The sequence below is a fragment of the Procambarus clarkii genome, chromosome 38, assembly GCF_040958095.1.
Source record: "Procambarus clarkii isolate CNS0578487 chromosome 38, FALCON_Pclarkii_2.0, whole genome shotgun sequence".
NCBI classification, from domain to species: Eukaryota; Metazoa; Arthropoda; class Malacostraca; order Decapoda; family Cambaridae; genus Procambarus; species Procambarus clarkii.
Genome location: NC_091187.1, coordinates 16,882,712 through 16,889,049, shown reverse-complemented (window position 1 = coordinate 16,889,049; position 6,338 = coordinate 16,882,712).

Below are 6,338 nucleotides of genomic sequence, written 5' to 3'. Positions count from 1 at the left end.
TTCCAATGGCATTTAAGATTTCCCTGGACAATATGAAGAAGGTTGCCACTGGATGAGGTCGTCCATAGAATGTTTAGATTGGGTTTACAGTGTTTCCCTCATGGGTTCTTCCTTATTGTGAGGACTCTGGCCTGGTAGATAGAGGCCAGGCACCTCACAGGGTCGTAGATCTGTCCAAAATGGTTCAAGTTGATTCAATGTTCCTAAGATAGTGTACTCGCCGAGTAGACTGTGGCTTGCGCTTAGTGTGGACGTGGAAAGGCCCGTCACTGTTGTGATCTTTAAACCTGACGGATCTTAGTCTGGTCAACAATGATAATTCCTGATTATCCAAGGTTATCCCAGCTAATCCCAGATCATCTCAGATAATCCTAGGTCATCACAGATAATCCCAGGTCATCTAAGGTTATCTCAGATAACCCATGTTATCCAAGGTTATTTCAAATAATCCCAGGTTATCCAAGGTTATCTCAGATAACCCCAGGTTATCCAAGGTTATCTCAGATAACCCCAGGTTATCCAAGGTTATCTCAGATAACCCCAGGTTATCCCAGGTAATTCAAAATAACCCCAGGTTATTCCAGGTAATCCCCGATTACCCAAGTTATACCAGGTAATCACAGATTTTATCCAAGGTAATCCAAATCATCCCAGTTAATTCCAGACTATCCCCAGTAACACAGGTAATCACAAATTACTATTTTCTAGGTAATCCCAGGAAGATTAGTGATAATCCCAGAGGGCATCCACCTCGTGTCCGCCCCCATTATCTTATCACTTCCGGCAGGTGTTGTGTCTAGTTCTGTTTAAACCAGTTTCCCGCGTAAACAATGGCTCCGGACCCATCAGGATGTAAAAGCCCAGGTGTTCCATAAATATCCAACCAAACGAGGGCGCTGGATCGTTATATATATACACATCAACTAGCTGTACCCGGTTACGCGTTGCTGTGGCTCTTGGGATAGGGAAGGGTTGCTGTGAACCACAGCAATCCTCCCCTGTTGAGGATGAACATAATAATTGCTCATCTGATAAATAAATAGTAGTCAACAGGACTTTTGTTCATAAAGAAATTACAGAAACTCACCATCATGAAAATCACACGTCCTACTTTTTGCTAAACTTTTCAACCCAATTTACATTATTCATTTTCCAAAAAATTCCCATTTTTCCTATAAGGCTGAAATTTTGAATTAGCAATATATAAACTGATCGTGAGAGCGTCAGCGAGCCCTGTACACTTAAAGTAATGAAGGAGTTATTGTTAAGAATATTTTTGTCAGTTGTAACAAAAATTTGTTTACAAATTTGTTCAGAGTACATGTGGGGTGTTGTGCCGGGAACAAAGAAGCACCCGAACACGTTTTCCGAACTGAGATGCTTGGTGATAAGACCACAGAAGATTATCTGACCAACCAACCGAGATACAAGTTTGGCCAGGCGGCCAATATGTGCCTCGGTAATGAAACATTTGGAACACCACAGGGGAACACTAACACGTCAGGGAGTTCCTGTGGGTGTGGTTCCTCCGGCAGGACACGTCCCGATGGACAAGTTCTCCAAACTGATGAACTTTACTATAAGACCACAGAAGATTATCTGACCGACCAACCAAGATACAAGTTTGGCCAGGCGGCCAACGTTGTGGACGGCTCGAGACGGACCATTCAGATGGTGGAAATCCCCGGAGGCAAGTTTGTTATGGGCACCAATGACTCCAGATTCCATGATGATGGAGAAACCCCTGTCAGATGGGTGGAGATTGATACCTTCTATATGGATGTCCACGAGGTATCTAATGCAGACTTTGAGGTGTTTGTTAAGGCAACCAGCTACGAGACAGAAGTAAGAAGTCTATATATTTCTTTGCACAATTTCATGAAAGTCATAATTTTACTAAATTGTGGAATTTATTTGTATTATTATGCAAGCAGGACTGTTTGCACTCATGTATACTTCATGAATCACGTTAAAATTTCGTAACTGATTTTGTCATGTGTTATATGCACCGGGAGAAGATGAATACTTTATGTATACTTTTTATGAATATATTCATAACAAGTTTATATATATCTTTACATTTTATATTGCTCGTATAATCAAACATTTATGCTGCTGAGAACAGAGCATTATATTTCCAATATACTTATTGAATCATGCATATATCCCCTAGATTATTTGGTTAGTACCGCCAATACGTTTGTAATCTACACAGGCTGAGGAGGTTGGCGAATCCCTCGTACTGGAGAAGGAGTTATCTAAAGCTACAAAAGCCACCGTACATGAAGTTATTACTGAAGCCCCGTGGTGGTTCCCTGTGAAGGGAAGCATCCTGAAGGGCCAGACTCAAATATCACAGGTAAAGTGTCACAGATTCAACCAAAAATAATTAAAATGTTGTATATAATGAGAGAAGGAGGGAGTGAAAGGGGGGGCCATGCTTCATACCGACGCTTATCAAAGCTAATAGGCAAAGATCTTAATTTAAGCAAACGAGGAGGCACAATAACGTGGCTGGAAAATGTTGACCAAACCACACACTAGAAAGTGAAGTGACGACGTTTCGGTCCGTCCTGTACCATTCTCAAGTCGATTGATAAGCGTCGACTTGATAATGGTCCAGGACGGACCGAAACATCGTTGTCTCTTCACTTTCTAGTGTGTGGTTTGGTCAACATCTTAATTTAAATGTGCGCCATATCCAAAGGCGCCAAGCAGTTTACAAATGGCGGTAGCAGTGTTGTCCGACTGGACGCTGGAGAAGTTGTTCACCATTAGCCGGGTAAAATAAAGATTTGCAATAAGTACCAAAACAAGACTCACCTCCCAGCCCATCCGGCGGTGCGTGTAGCCCCCGACGGAGAAGCACACTTGTCGTTGTGGGTCGTACGAGAAGGTACTAAGGCTGGGGTCGTCTCGTAACCCATCTAGAGGCCTCCTGCACCCACTGCAAAAATATCATAGAGGATTTTAGTGTGGCGCGGGGAGCCTGGAGGGTCTCCTAGCCAACCCATCCTCCTAAAACGAAAGTACTTATAGTAATTATGTATTTTTTGTAACTTTTGGGATGGTAGTACCATTATGTAGTAATGAGGCCTTGGAGATCACTTTGTGATCTATTTTGTATATAGTCTGTAAAAAATAGTTAAAATCAAACAAATATTCATAGGCCTAATATAGCACATATATGTGCTATATTTTGGCCTAATATAGCACATATATGTGCTATATTAGGCCAAAAGGAGCATGTTATTAGACCTAAGATTGCTAGGAGAGGTTTCATTAAGAATTATATTTATGTTGCGCCTAAAAAATTTCTGGCTTGTACAAATGCAATAATACAAATCCTTATCCTGACCCCTTCCAAGTGCTAGTCGTAAAGGCTTGGTGCTTTCCCCCTGATAATTCCCTCCCTCTGGCCATCACAACATACTGGTACTTCCGAGCACATACTTCTACCCTGGGGCCAGATTCACGTAGAAGTTACGCAATTACTTACGAACGTGTACATCTTTCCTCAATCTTTGACGGCTTTGTTTACATTTATTAAACAGTTTACATTCATGAAAACTTCCAAATCAACTGTTGTTGTTGTTGTTATAAACAGCCTCCTGGTGCTTCGGAGCTCATTAACTGTTTAATAATTGTAAACAAAGCCGCCAAAGATCGAGAAAAGATGTACAGGTTCGTAACTGCTTCGTGAATCTAGCCACTCGTAATCATCATTAGATTTAACATATACGTCACATATTAAAAATTATCCGCTAAACAACAACCCTATATTGAAAGTGTTGCTAACTACAAGCCAAACTGTTAACACGTAAGCACAACTTACCTGATTAACTAAACTAAACAGGTATTGATAATTATTCAAGAGACAGCAAAAACTAACTCGAAATTACACTTGTAAACAAAGTGATTCAAAAAACTTATACAAGAACAAAAGAATTAAAGCAAATTAAAGACTTAATTACAAACTTTATAAAAAACGTAAATATTTCATAATAATAAACATTAATTATTGTACTGAGTACCTCACTTAAGCAGAAATTGTCATAAGACAAGTTGTTACTCAAAATTGGCACCAAATATTTCATTTAATGGGAAACTAAAATAAAATCATGATGTCCCCTATGAAGTATAAGCAAAATGATAACCAATACCTGTATAAGGTATACATTGTGTACATCTGTATGACTTAAACATTATTATTATTGTTGTTGTCTTAGATTTAGCTACTCGGAACTAAAATTTCCATGTAGCATGTGCTATGGTGAGCCCATAACATTACATCAGAGCCCGCAGCTCTCTGATGTAAACATTCCATTGTACGTAAGTCAGACTGGCCACTCATGCGTGTATCCAAGATCTTAGTCAGACCTGCAAAGACTGGGCACTATCCTCACCCTGGTGAGTAACCCAACTGACGGCGTCTATAGGGAAAAGTGGAGAGCGAAGTCTCCTTAAAGTGGTCAATGAATAAAAGTTCAGCAGTTCTCCCTATCCCCAGGATTGTGCTACCACTGGCACTCTGGAGTGGGAAGTATTGCCTGGTTGCCGGCGATGAGTCACAATAACGTGGCTAAATTATGTTGACCAGACCACACACTAGAAGGCGAAGGGACGACGACGTTTCAGTCCGTCCTGGACCATTCTCAAGTCGATGAAACGTCGAAAAGGGACCGAAACGTCGTCGTCCCTTCACCTTCTAGTGAGTGGTCTGGTCAACCCTTCACTTGATACATTTCTTAGGGCTTGATACCCTTCCCTTCTATAAAGTATTTGAGAAAGTTATTCCTCGCCTCCAGGTACCGGTGTGGCGGTAGGACTAGCGAGTCCCAGGATGGTACCACCGACAACATTGGCTTCAGGTGTGCTGCCGACGACCTCCCAGAGTACCTCAAGACTTAGCACAAGACGCTTTCGTGTCGTCATTTATCACTTGCTCAATGCGGAATATTTGGCAAGATTTGTTATAAAAGTGATATACTCTATAAGTGTTTAAAGCGAATTAGAACATTTCTTACCTGGATTTTGAGTATAATGTTCTTCTGGTTATTATCGACCATTATAATTTGATTTTTGTATATATTATAAAGATTTAGCCAACCACAGTACATGTAGAGATGCTGGCTAGAGTTTACTCCCTCTGGTGGATTAAAATGCTCTTGTGTAGGCACGAGATGAATGTTTTAATTTATGATTAATAGAGTAGAGGCGTTCTCATGGTGTTTGTCAAGCATATGTATTACGACTGGTTCTTTAAACAGAACACTGCGATAAGCCTAGAGCACAAAGCCTCACCGTAGAGGACCTGGACGTGGAAAATAGTAAACAATCAAAGTGTTTAATTATTAGTATTATTAACGCGTGTAAATCACAGAATAATCTAATATAATTCATACAAACCTAAACATTACGGACACAAGGTAAAGACAGCAGTAATTTAAGTCGTGCAAAGCAGCGATAATTAAGATTAACCTGGAAAGTTAAAGTTGCCAAGCTGTTAACTTTAAAGCAAGATAAAGATATCATTTCAATCTTGTTTTGAACAGTAAACATCTTTTCTCTCTTTAAATTTACGCACAGCACAATGATATTTATGCATTATCTAACAAAGGAAACTTTACATCATATATGGTTATATAATTCTCAGCAAAACAATGTTTCATTCCACCAGAGACCATAAAGCGTATATGCAAAATATGTTATATTTTATCCAACCTTATAGAAACTTCACCCTTTGTTTATCGACTAATCCTCCTGCCTACCTATCCGCACAATACAGAATGTAGCATAACATGAAGCATTATCAGAGTGTTAAAATTCCTACATTCTGACAGTATTAAAAATTGTCATTAAATCCACGTCTATTCTACATAATGCTGCAATACTGTTTTTAATCAGACAAATACAAAACTTTGCCAGAAATATAAAATAAACGGATATTAATATTTCATTACATTTCTCACACGTTATTGTTCCTAATATTCAACCTCTTTAGCCTATCACAAGAGAGTAATAGAGGCAGATTTTAAGGGAAGTGAAGATAAGGAATAAAGAGAGGTACTTATAAACTGAAAAATTTACCAATAGTATTGGACTAAAGAAGAACACCTGAATAAACATAGGTAAATGTGTATTCTAACCTTCACCAAGATAATTCTTGTGTTAGGGAGAAGTATTGTCCGGTGTTCAGCTCCATTCCTGTATGGTCAAAGAATAAGTTAAGGTAATTATCAGAAGAAAGAACTGTTATAGATTCAGCTACTGGGAACAAAAAGTTCCAAGTATCACGGGCTATGGTGAGCCCGTTGTGGACTTCCCTGGCACAAGAG